Source organism: Microcebus murinus, unplaced genomic scaffold (assembly GCF_040939455.1).
Source record: "Microcebus murinus isolate Inina unplaced genomic scaffold, M.murinus_Inina_mat1.0 scaf004_hap2_Mmur4.0, whole genome shotgun sequence".
NCBI lineage: Eukaryota > Metazoa > Chordata > Mammalia > Primates > Cheirogaleidae > Microcebus > Microcebus murinus.
This window is the reverse complement of record NW_027438950.1, coordinates 652,550-666,263: the sequence shown is the minus strand read 5'-3', so window position 1 is coordinate 666,263 and position 13,714 is coordinate 652,550. Positions and strand designations below refer to the sequence as shown.

General features: G+C 34.7%; 1 protein-coding gene across 1 annotated transcript in view; it reads left to right on the top strand.

Moving 5' to 3' along the window:
• The window catches only part of LOC142866387 (uncharacterized), a 35,171-nt gene that overhangs the window by 20,714 nt on the left and 743 nt on the right, over positions 1–13,714 (top strand). The gene's annotated exons all lie outside the window — the stretch shown is intronic.

Sequence of the window (13,714 nt, the reverse complement as noted above, 5' to 3'; positions counted from 1 at the left end):
GAATGGCAGCCTTATCTGTCTCCCCAGGTGGAGCAATTGCTGGAAACAGCACCAAAACAGGGTACCATTGTCCCAAGAAGAGCCAGAGTTCCTAACTATCTGCCTGATTGTAAATCCTTTTCTAAGATTTTTAAATATTCTTTTTTTTAAAGAAATGCTTTATCTGAAACTGAGAAATATCTCTTTGAAATGAAATATCAAGGAAGATAGTTCCCTATCCCACAATTTCCATAAGAAGATGGCATGCCAACTTCAGTGAGCACCTATCTTTAATTTGCAAAATTATCTCCTCCTGCATTGACTTGAGACACTTGTTTTTTATTTGAATGTAATCAATTACCAAAAACATAGAGTCTCACTAATTACCAAGTAAGTTTATGGTGCACTCTTTATGACAAATAGGGCTGTCTAGACTTTATTCTTCTTTCTTCAAAGCTAATTATTATTTGTCTAGATTACATGTATGTAAAAGTTAGGATTTGCTTAGTTATGTACAGTAAGGACTTTATGTGTGCCTTTGAAATCTCTCAGTGGATTGGCACTCTGCACATCACATTCTGCTTTAATTGAATAATAAAAGGGTTTTATTTTAATTCTCTTTTAACTTTGTGTAGAGCTTTTCTGAGTTGGAGACTCTTTACTTTTAATATTTCTTGAACACTTTCCAGAATTAAAAATGCAACATAAACATAAAATGTGCCCACCACTTCTACATTTGAAGGGCTTTGAACACTAGATTCCTTTTTGAGCTTCCAGTCTGTAACCTGCAACTCTGCAGCACAGAGCTTCACTGTGCCCACATCTGCACACAGTAAGTTCTCTAAGACTCTGTGATGTCTACTGTCCCTCCAGAGCATACTTAGATCAGATCCTGTGAATACACTCTCATAGGATAAAACTCAGTAGATCTATTCTTTCTCTAAATGCATCTCACATCTTTATCACTGAAATAGACTCAGAAACCCTGAGGCTCAGACACAAATGGGAAAAAGATAATGCACTCTGGCTTGGACACATAAACTCCCTTTCTGCCTTCTCTTCTTGCCCCAATGCCAGGAAATGTGCAGTGAGTGCTACTGAATCCATGCCTCCCTGGAGACCCAAATCTGCAGCTCTGAATTCTGAATCCAAGGTCTGAGGTTTCTCAGGGTGCATAAGAGCAGCTTCCAAAGAGGAATTTCTCTTCCTGTTTTCCTTCCGTCTCTGTAAAGCAAAGAATACACAACTTCGATCCAAACTAAACCTGGCCTTAACCTGGAATTCACAAGTCACTGACATACTTTGGACTAAGGAAGGACCAAAATCTCAGGGGAGACAAATGCTGCAGTGTAAGAGATCAACATGGACTTGTAAGTTGACTTAGAAAGGACCTATTTTGGGCGAGTGTAAAGAATTTTCTAGATCTTGTGTAGTGTCATGTTATAGTTGTGTGAAACGAATAGAAAGGCTGGCACCACATCTAAATTTTTCTGTATATTATTGGACACTTACTACTCACCTTTTCTGGTATAACAAGGATTAAATCACACAATGTAAATGCTCTTCACAGTGCAAAAAACCATACTTCTGAGCACATAGCACATGCTCAGTAGACATTGCATTATGCTGCTCTTCACTTTGGAAATTAAGTATATGTTGTGATGAGTGTTGGGCAAAAGGCAGTATGTATGCTGTGCTTGCTGTCTCTACCTGAGTGCTACTAATAATGGATCTAGTTTGAGCAACTTCAGCACTAAAATGGACCTGACAAAGAACCCAATGAATGTACCTCTTCGACAGAAGCAGATCTCATTTCTTAGAGTGAGGCCAACATTACCACATGATTTATATTCACATTGATGTTTCAGAGACAATTTTAAGGTAATTACCTCTCATCCCAGGCTTTCAATTAGGATAACCTGGGTAGATTGAAGAAACACCATCACCTGCCTGTTGGGCTGAATGAGAACATCTATGTGGTTTTAATTGTGCCCCAAATAATTCTAATTTGATACCAGGTTCAAACATTAGGACTCCTGCATATATTCGTGAGAATTGAGTCTAGCTTTGTTTTAGAGGGAAGTCATAGGTTCTGCTCTCTTGGGTTTGCCAGAGGCAGATCATTGTGTTCCTGATTCCCATTCTTGTAGCAGAAAATCCTGGGATCTGTAGCAGGGTGAGGTAACCAGAAGAAAAGACAGGAGAATCTCACATTTTGGTCTCCATGAAAGAGCTGATCATAGCTGAATCTTCCCTTTCAGTAAGAACAAGTGAGTGTAGCCTTTCTTCATTTTGTGTTCCTCCTGCTTGTGAATCTTGTGGAAACAAGGGAAGAAATTGTGCTGACTTCCTTCAGGGCAATCTGAAGATGTAATTCTAATTGTTCTACACTATCTCACCTGAAAAGAGATTTCAGAGTAGGAGAGGAGGGAGCAGAAATGGCTGGTTTTTGGGTAAGTGTGTCCCAGATTAGGGGTTGTGTCCACTATTTCTCCTAGAAAGTCTTGTAGAACTTCAATTTTTTTTAATTTTTTTTTAATTTTGGCATATTATGGGGGTACAGATTTTAAGGTTTCAATAAATGCCCATTTCCCCCCTCCCCCCAAAAGTCTGAGTCTCCATCATGACCATCCCCCAGATGGTGCACATCTCACTCATTATGTATGTATATACCCGCCCCCCTCCCCCATCCCACCTCCCCAATCCCCTATTACTGTAACACCTATGTGTCCACTTAGGTGCTACTCAGTTAATACCAGTTTGCTGGAGAATATATCTGGTGCTTGTTTTTCCATTCTTGAGATACTTCACTTAGTAGTATGGGTTCCAGCTCTAACCAGGAAAATATAAGATGTGCTATATCACCATTGTTTCTTAGAGCTGAATAGTACTCCATGATATACATATACCACATTTTATTAATCCATTCTTGGATTGATGGGCACTTGGGCTGTTTCCACAGCCTTTCAATTATGAATTGTGCTGCTATAAACATTCGAGTGCAGGTGTCTTTTTTGTAGAGTGCCATTGGATCATTTGGGTAGATGCCCAGCAATGGGATTGCTGGATCAAATGGTAGATTCACTTGTATCGCTTTAAGGTATCTCCATATTGCTTTCCACAGAGGTTGAACTAGTTTGCAGTCCCACCAGCAGTGTAGGAGTGTTCCTCTCTCTCCGCAACCACACCAGCATTTATTGTTTGGAGATTTTTTGATAAAGGCCATTCTCGCTGGGGTTAAGTGATATCTCATTGTGGTTTTGATTGGCATTTCCCTGATGATTAGAGATGTTGAGCATTTCTTCATATGTTTGTTGGCCATTCTTCTGTCTTCTTTAGAAAATTTTCTGTTCAAGTCCTTTGCCCACTTTTTAATGGGGTTATTTGATTTTTTCTTCCTGATTGTCGTGAGTTCTAAGTATATTCTAGTTATCAGTCCCTTATCGGATGCATAGGATGCAAAAATTTTCTCCCATTTTGTAGGTTGTCTGTTTACTTTCATGACTATTTCTTTGGCTGTGCAGAAGCTTTGTAGTTTGATCATGTCCCATTTATTTATTTTTGTTGCTGCTGTGATTGCCTTTGGGGACTTCTTCATAAACTCTTTGCCCAGGCCGATGTCTAGGAGAGTGTTTCCAACTTTTTCCTCTAGAGTTCTAATAGTTTCATATCTTAGGTTTAAGTCTGTTATCCAGCGTGAGTTGGTTTTTGTGAGAGGTGAAAGGTGTGGGTCCTGTTTTAGCCTTCTACAGGTGGCTATCCAGTTTTCCCAGCACCATTTATAGAAGAGAGATTCTTTTCCCCAGCGTATGTTTTTGTCTGCTTTGTCAAAGATTAGATGGCTATATGAGGATGGTTTTATATCAGGATTCTCACATCTGTTCCACTGGTCAACATTCCTATTTTTGTGCCAATACCATATTGTTTTAATTACTACAGCTTTGTAGTATAGTTTGATATCTGGCATATTAATGCCTCCCATTTTGTTTTTGTTGCCTAGAATTGCTCTTGATATTCGGGGTCTTCTTTGGTTCCATACGAAGCGTAAAATTATTTTTTCTATATCAGTGAAGAATGCTGATGGGATTTTAATAGGTATTGCATTGAATCTGTAGATCAGTTTGGGTAGTATAGACATTTTGATGATATTGAGTCTGCCAATCCATGAGCATGGTATGGATTTCCATCTGTTTACATCCTCTGCTATTTCCTTCCTCAGTGTTTCATAGTTCTCCCTGTAGAGGTCTTTTACCTCTTTGGTTAAATATATTCCTAGGTACTTTAATTTCTTTGTTGCTATTGTGAAGGGAATTGAGTCTTTGATTTGGTTCTCAATTAGATTGTTGTTGGCGTATATGAATGCCTCTGATTTCTGTGTATTGATTTTGTATCCTGAGACTTTACTAAATTCATTGATCAGTTCCAGGAGTTTCTTGGTTGAATCCTTGGGGTTTTCTAGATACAATATCATATCATCAGCAAACACTGAAAGTTTGATCTCTTCTGCCCCTATTTGGATACCTTTGATTCCATTTTCCTGTCTGATTGCTGTAGCCAAGACTTCCAGCACTATGTTGAACAGAAGTGGAGATAGTGGGCAGTCTTGTCTGGTTCCAGTTCTAAGTGGGAATGATTTCAATTTTTCCCCATTCAGTATGATGTTGGCTATGGGTCTGTCATATATGGCTTGTATCATTTTTAGGTATGTCCCTTCTATGCCAATTTTCTTAAGTGTTCGTATCATGAAAGGGTGTTGAATTTTGTCAAAAGCTTTTTCTGCATCTATTGAAAGAATCATGTGGTCTTTGTTTTTGCTTCTGTTTATGTGGTGAATGCATTTATAGATTTACGTATGTTGAACCATCCCTGCATCCCTGGGATGAAGCCCACTTGGTCGTGGTGGATTATTTTTTTGATAAGTGTCTGGATTCGGTTAGCTAAGATTTTGTTGAAAATTTTTGCATCTATATTCATTAGGGATATTGGTCTGTAGTTTTCTTTTTTTGTTGCATCCTTTCCTGGTTTTGGTATCAGAGTAATATTCGCTTCATAAAAGGTGTCGGGGAGGTTTCCGTTCTTCTCGATGTTGTGGAATAGTTTCTGCAAGATAGGTACTAGTTCTTCTTTGTAAGTATGGTAAAATTCAGGTGTGAAGCCATCTGGACCAGGACTTTTCTTTTTAGGGAGATTTTTAATTGCTGTTTCTATTTCAGCTGTTGAGATTGGTCTGTTCAGGGAATCTATTTCTTCCTGGTTGAGCCTAGGGAGGCTGTGTGTTTCTAGAAATTTGTCCATTTCCTCCACATTTTCCAGTTTGTGTGCGTAAAGATTTTTGTAGTATTCATAAATTGTATCTTGTATCTCTTTGGGATCAGTTGTGATATCTCCTTTTTTATTCCTGGTGGAGCTTATTAGAGATTTCTCTTTTCTGCTTTTCGTTAGCTTAGCCAATGGTGTGTCAATTTTGTTTATTTTTTCAAAGAACCAACTTTTTGTTTTATTAATCTCCTGAAGAGCTTCCCTGTTTTCAATTTCGTTTAGTTCTGATTTGATCTTGTTGATTTCACTTCTTCTGCTGGGTTTGGGGTTGGTCTGTTCTTCTTTATCCAGCTCTTTGAGTCGTTTCATTAGATTGTCTATTTGTGATCTTCTTGTCTTTTGGTTATAGGCATTTATGGAGATAAACTTTCCTCTCAGAACTGCTTTAGCTGTGTCCCAGAGGAGTTGATAACTTGTCTCTCCATTGTCGTTTTCTTCATAGAACTTTTTTATTTCAGTCTTGATTTCTTCATTTACGAAGTAATCATTTAGTAGGAGGTTGTTTAATTTCCATGTTTTTGTGTAGAAATGTGAGTTTCTGTTAGGGTTGATTTCTAGTTTTATTCCACTGTGATCTGAGAAGGTACATGGTATGATTTCTATTTTTTTAAATTTCTTGAGATTTTCTTTGTGTCCTAGGATATGGTCAATCTTGGAGAATGTCCCGTGAGCTGATGAGAAGTACGTATATTCAGTGGATTTTGGGTAGAATAGAACTTCAATTTTTTGAATTTATAAGCCTTCACTTCTTTACTTCTCATGTGTATGACTAATAAGTTTTATAAGTAAATTTTTTTATTTCTTCTTATGATAATCAAGGAGCTTTGGAAAATCCTTTATCCCTATTTAACAGATCCAGCTGTATATTCTCTCTCACAAGCTTCTTAATACAATAACCAAGTTTTATAAGAAATGTATGACATGTAATATTGAAAATTTTCCCATTGTGAAAGGTCAAGATAGAATGGTGTGAATATCTGAGATTCCCATTAGGTATGGGATAGAGTCTTTAGATTTGAGTGAGGAAGGGAAACATGTACTCTCAAAGTTTGATCTGGATGCTTCATCAGCTCTCCATAAAATATTATTAAGAAAATTCAGAAAGTGGATAACATTGATTGGCTAATATAATCAGAAAATTATGGGAAAAATAGAAAACAGTAGACTTGCTCTGTATGATGCTAAAGTATTTACATACATTTTAAATGATAATGAACCATGGGAAGTATCTGTATCTGAAATTTGCATAAAACTGATGATTCTTCATGGTTACATATTGTTGGCCACTACCATCCCAGTAGTAATTTTGAATCCTCCTCTTTGCAAGGGTGCCTAACACCAATGTGTCCCACTGAAGATATGTTAATTTCATTCACTTTCTTAAGATTCTCTCTGACAGATTTTTTCCATATAAAGTTATTTTTTTTCTTTGTCACTAAGTGTCTCATGGAGATTTACTGACTATTGTGAATGAAGAATCACATTTAATCTGGAAGCTCCCCTTTCTTCGTATAGCTTGCTTTAAAAAATGAGGACTATCATCTGTGTTCTGTTCAGATGAATTGAGATAAATTCAAAGTCTACCACTTACTGGACATTGACAAAATACTCTACTTAGGCAAGAAGCATTGTTATCAATAGCTTTATTATGTGACATGCAGAGATTCAGACCTCACCCCAGATCTACTGAATCAGATTCTGTAATTTAAGAAAATCTCCAGTTCTTTATTGTACTTTAAAATATTAGGTGGTACTTTGTAACTCTCTGTTTCTCTATGTGAGAAATATGCACAATTTATTGACATGATGTAAATATAACATGCATAAATTTATATTACTGTTGTAAGCCCTTAATTTTGTATTAGACACTTTATCAACCAAAGCAGAATCATATGCACACAGATTCATGCATCTTTTGAGATCCTCATTCCTGTGAAAAAGAGAAAATATGAAAGAATATTACTGTGCTAAAATATATCTTATTGGATAATTCCAGTCACTCATATGTCAGAAAAAGTTCTCACATCTCATTTTCCTTGTGGTCAAATTAAGAACTCTCTCTATGGCCACTTGGGAAATATGTGTCTTTTTACAGGAGATGGTGACATTCAGGGATGTGGCTGTAGAATTCTCTCCAGAAGAGTGGGCATGCCTTGACAATGCTCAACGGAATTTGTATAGGGATGTGATGCTAGAGAACTACGGAAACCTGGTCTCCCTTGGTGAGGATCACTTATATACAGAATTCCTATTCCACATTAAGGCCATTATTTTATTTTTGTAGATAGTTTCTTAAAAGTTTCTGCTTTACATGAATGAATTTTATATCCCTTCTTTTAAATAAAATTTGAGAATTTTTGGTGTATCCAATAAAATCATTAAATGTGTCATGTTATCTTGAACCTTTCCCTTTCTTTGGCTGATATGTACATTTCACAGTAGATTAGTAGTTACTTTAGAAATCAGGGTATATAGTTGTTGCCTGCACCTTAGAATAGAATTTCCACCTCTTATTTATTTGGTGCTAGTGGGAATTGGTGTTCTAGTCATAAATAAGAAATATTTTTTTATCATTCTACAGGGTTTCTGAGAAAACGATATCTTGCAGAGGAATTTTCTAGAATTGTCTATAATGTTCTGTGTACTAAGGATAGTACTGCGTTAGTAATTGGAAAGTCTTCAGCAAGAGTCACGTGAAATTTTTCTAATAATACAGGTCTTGCCATCTCAAAGCCAGAGCTGATCACATGCCTGGAGCAAAGGATAGAGCCCTGGATTATGAAGAAAGAGGAAACAACAGCTAAATATCCAGGTAGGTGAGATCCAGTGAAGCAGATAACAAATGTTAGAGAACCAAAGCTCAAGGAGGAAGGCAGATTTCAAAAGAGTGGCTTGGAATATTCTGCTCTGTTGGAAATGATTTTAGGAAGCCTGTGTATGTTTCTATTCATCTTCCAGAAGGACATCTTCTGTCCCAAGATTATAACTCTCTGAGAACTCTACCCATGCAGTGATCTTCCTTAGAATTCAGTGAGAGCCAAACTGTCAATGGCTTGTAAGGGACTACATTATCTATCAGTATTTCTATTATTTAGGGGTTATGGACCCATCTGTACATATTTTGAAGACTTCTATATTAAACCATCATTTGACAGGTTTTTGCCCTCCTGCCCTTTCTGGAGTACAGTGGCTGATCATAGCTCACTACAACCTCAAACCTCTGGGCTCCTGGGATCCTACAACCTCTGTCTTCCAAGTAGCTAGAACTATGGGCATGAGCTACCATGGCCAGCCCTTTTTATTATTATTACTTTATTATAAAAATGGAGTCTCCTCAGGTTGCTACTCCTGGTATCAAGATCTTGGTCTCAAGTGACCCTTCTCCTTGGCCTCCCAAAGTCCTTGGATTATAGGCATTATCCTTCCTACCCATCTCCATGTTTTAAGTTCTTTTTGATGCCTCATTTCTGAAATGTGTAAAGGGCAATAGTGGAGATATTGGGATTTGTTTCTGGAATGCTAGAAACACTAGGTACATATATTCATATTTTATGCATCATGATTTCCAATTCTAAGTTTTCAGAGGCAATCCTACAGAAAGTCAGACTCACTAATTTTATATAAATTCATATCCTCTTACTCAATGTAAGAAAATCTAATGTTATTTCACTTCTAAATACTCCTTTTGTTATATAAAATAAGAGTAAATTTTCAACTTTATTATACCCAAATTCCCTAACTATAATATAGTTTATTTTCCCTTCTCACCTTACGAAATTCTTACATATACTGTCTCATTCAGTGCTTCAAATAGCTTAATATATTTATACTCCTAATTGATACATAATACATTGATAACTTATATTCCATATTTTTCCCCTATTTAGTAGCATCAGAAATGCGTCATTCATATGTGTGTATGTGTGCATATATTTCTCTGTGTGTGGTGTTTAATGGTGAAAGTTTCCACAAATAAAAATTGTATAACTGTATATATTTATTGTAGACACTGTAGTGAACTGACGCGTGTATAAATGGTAAAACAATATAATTAAAGTAATAAACTATTCCATCATCTCACATAGTTACCATTTAATTATAGTGAGAACATTCATTAATAGTGAGGTCTATGGTCTAAACAAATTTTAAGCATATAAAACATTGTTAATAACTCTAATCACGATGCCATATATTAGATCCCAAGATCTATTCATCTTATAACTAAAAGATTTTACCCTTAAATATCTCCTCACTTTTCGTGACTCCACACTCTGGAAACCACTGTTGTACTCTTTATTTTTGTAAATTCAACTTTTAAAAAGATTATCTATAGCAGAATTCATCTTTTTTGGAATGGCTGATTTTACTTAGCATAATACCCACTACGTCCATCCATGTTGTTGAAATGGAAAGATATTTATCATTTTCATGGCTTAGTAAATTATATGGTATGTGTTTGTACAGTCATTTTTTAGTCTATTCATCATAAGCAGGCATTTAGTTTGTTTTCATTTTCTTGGCAAATGTGCATAATGCTGCAATATATATGGGTGTGCAGAATCTTCTTAAGATACTGATTTTACATGGTTATACTCATAGGTAGAATTGGTGAATGACAAGGCAGTTGTATTATTTACATTCTTTAACAAACCTCTACGATGACACTATCCATTTACAATCAATAACAATCTACAGGGATTGATTTCCTGCACACTCTTGTCCACACTTGTTATGTCTCTTCTTTTGAACATTAGCCATTTTAACAGTGGTGAGGTGATACCTTATCATAGTTGTCATTTGTGTTAACTTCTATCAATTATGTGATTTGCATCTATTTTAACCCATTTTTTAAAGGGCATTTTTAGTCCACTAAGTTTTTCCTTTCTGCAAAAAATTTGAAGTGTGATACCATCCCATTTTTCTTCTCTTCCTTTTTCATGATTATGCATTGGATGTTACATCTGCTAAAACAGTGCCAGGACCAATATTGTGATGTTTCCCTTATGTTATTTCTAAGAGTTTTATTAATGTATTTCTCATGTTTAAGTATTGAATTTATTTAAGATATATTCTATATAGTGCAAGGGAAGGTACCAACATCTGGTTTTTCTCTCATAAATATTCAGTTTTCTACAACATTTGTTTAAGGGACTCTTCTCTTTCATTGCATGGCCATTGCAATCTTGAGGAACATAATTTTGGTCATGGACACAAAAGTTTATTTCTGGGTTCTCCATTCTGTTGTTTCATCTCATTATTTCTCCTTGTGCCAGTTGCTCATTTTTTTATTCCTATAGATTTGTTTTTAGGTCAAGAAGTGCTATTCCTCCTTGTTTGTATTTCTAAAACAGTCTGGCAATTTTTTGTTCTAATACACTTTAGAATTTATTTTTATATATCTCTAAAACAAGTATAATTGAACTATTATAGACATTGATTAAATTTGTATATCACTGTGGATAGTATTGACATCTTAACAATTTTAAATCATCTGATCATTGAGCATGAATGCATTAAAGAGTGTGTTTAATTTTGACATATTTTTGTATTAGCCAGTTTGTACTGTGCTTTTGATTTCTAGTTTCACTTCAATTTTGTCAAAAAATATATGTTGTATGATTTTAGAGTTTTTCAACTTGATAAGACTTAACTGTCATAATAGCATTTACCATGTATGATTGAAACCATAGTGTATTCTGCTGCTTTTGACTGAAGACCTCTTTAAATGTGTTTTACATCTAACTAGTCTATAATGTCTTTCCCATTATCTGTTTACTTATTTATCTTCTGTCAAATTTTTGTATTCATCATTGAAATCATATATATGAGGCATAGCCTTATATATTCATCATTGAAATAATCATATATCATGCAAAGCCCTGATATATAATATATATTTAAATAATATCTAACCTAAAATGTGTACATTACATGTATATCATCTGTCTATTTGTGTTCTGTGCTATAGATTTCTTCTAAATGACCCATTTTGTCATTATAAAAGTCTTTGTCTCTTCTGATGGCTTTTGACTTAAAGTGTATTTTCTTTAATTATTGCCACAATATCCTCCTCCTATTATTTATGTAGTGTGTTTTACATTACTTTCAACCATTTGACTTTTTAGAGCTTTTAAAGGAAGGATTTTGTAGGTGGCATATTGTAGAGTTCTGTTTGTTTTTATACATACATTCATCTTATATTTCATTTGAGAGACTAAACCATTTACATTTAATGAAACTTCTGAAGGAAGAGTCTACTGTTTCTATTATTCAAAAACTGAAATTGAGAATTTGAAAGGAATTGCATTTAATCTGTAGATCAATCTGGGCATCTTCACAACATTAGGTCTTCTTCCGTTGAAGAAGAACGTATTCAAGAGTGTGTTGTTTATTTTCCTATATTTGTAAATTTTTCTGTGTTTCTTCTATTATTTATTTTCAGTTTCATTCCATTCTAGTCAAAAATTAAAGTGAGTAAAATTTCAATTTTCTAAAATTGGTTAAGACTTGTGGCTGAACAGGTAGTTTTTTAGGAAGAACGTTTTATGAGCTATCAATGAGATTGTATATTCTACTATTATTCTGTAGAGTGTTTCCAATATATCTGTTAGGTCTAATTGCTCTGTAGTGTTTTCAAATCTTTTGTTTTCTTATTAATAATTGACTGGTTTTATTATTATTGAAAGTGGAATAGAATATCAAAGTAACGTATTATTTTGTTGTCTATTTCTTGCTTCATTTCTGTCAATGCTTTATAAAAATATATTTGATAACCTTGATGTGAGATAAAGATAGATATCATATAAATGTACTATTGTCATAGGCCCTCCGTGAATGACCACTTTTTATATTTATTGCCCTTTTTTCTCTTGTGACAGTTTTGACTTAAAGTATATTTTAAAAATCATAACGTTTTTTACTTCAAAATAATGTACATAATATAATTTTGAACTCCTCTGCTCTTAGATGCTAAATGTTTTTCTGATATATCTTGCTATATCCTTCCAGTTGTAGTCCATTGTTCTCACCAGGATTTAAGTCAAGTCGCTTTAGATAGAATATAGTTGGATTTTTTTTAACTCTTTATTTAACTGTGCCTTCTGAATGGAAAAACTAGTACATAAAATTTATGTAATTTTCTCAAAGGAAGGACTTACAATTTATCTTATGTTAATTGTTGTATATAACTTTTGTCACTGTCTTTTCTTTCTTTCTTCTCCTTCTGTCCTGCATTGTGCCTCACTGATTTTTAGTGACATATTTTGTTTCTTTGCCTAGCTTTCTTTTATCTCTATAAACATTTTTTTCTGATGTTCACTGTGAGAACTACATAAAATCTTTTGAACGTACTACTTATGTTAAATGAATAACTACTTCACTTGCATATAAAAATTCTTAATCTTTATATCTTCCCTCACCTTTATGATATCAATGTCAATAATTATGTCTTTTTATATTGTATAGAAATTAACACATGGCAATGATCCTTTTTTTATTTTGCCTTTCAAATTTTTTAGCATAATTAAATATTTTGCACCATCATTATGATAATGCAGAATTTTATTCTTAATATGTGCATATTTTTCTCAGAGAGTTATGTAGTTGTCAAGGGAGGTGGAAACCAGCCTTTGGAAAGGCCACAAAAAACACATGTGTGGACATGTGCCCATAGTTTCATTCTCTTTTGAACGGGAATCCAGGAGATGGGATTTTACTACTAAAGTGATAACTCAGTGTCAGCATGGAGGAAGGGCTTTGGTGGGTAAATGCAACAAAGTTTCCTTCCCCTTCCTGTGGTTCTTGGTGTTTTTCTCAATTGGGGTGCTATGAACTATTAGCAGTTATGATTTGTAAAAGAATCATGGTTGCAAGTATATTTTTAAGATCATACATCTATGATGCAAGTAAGACCATGGTATTCATTGTGCTTTCTTGCTAATGTTCTTTCTACAGTTTTATATATTCAAATTGTGAAATATATTCACCTGAGTCTGGTTAGTGAGATACTTTGTTATTTTCATTTCTTTCAGAACTATCTCACTATTGCAGCAAAGACCTGTTACCAGAACAGGGCACAAACGACCCCTTTCAGAAATCAATAATGAGACTATATGGAAGCTCTGGCCTTGAAAATACACACTTAAGAAGAGACTGGGAATGTGTGGGTGAGTGTAAGGGGCAGAAAGTATGTTCTGATGGTCTTACCCAATGTTTGTCAACTTGTCATAGAAAAATCTTCAAAAGTTACAAATGTATAAAAGTCTTTAACAAATCATCAAACCTAAATAGACACAAGACAAGACATACTGGAGAGAAAAGTTCCAAACTTAAAGAATGTAGCAAAACTTTTAACCACAGCTCTAATGTTTCTGGACATAGAAAAATTCATACCACAGAGAAATCCTACAAGTGTGAA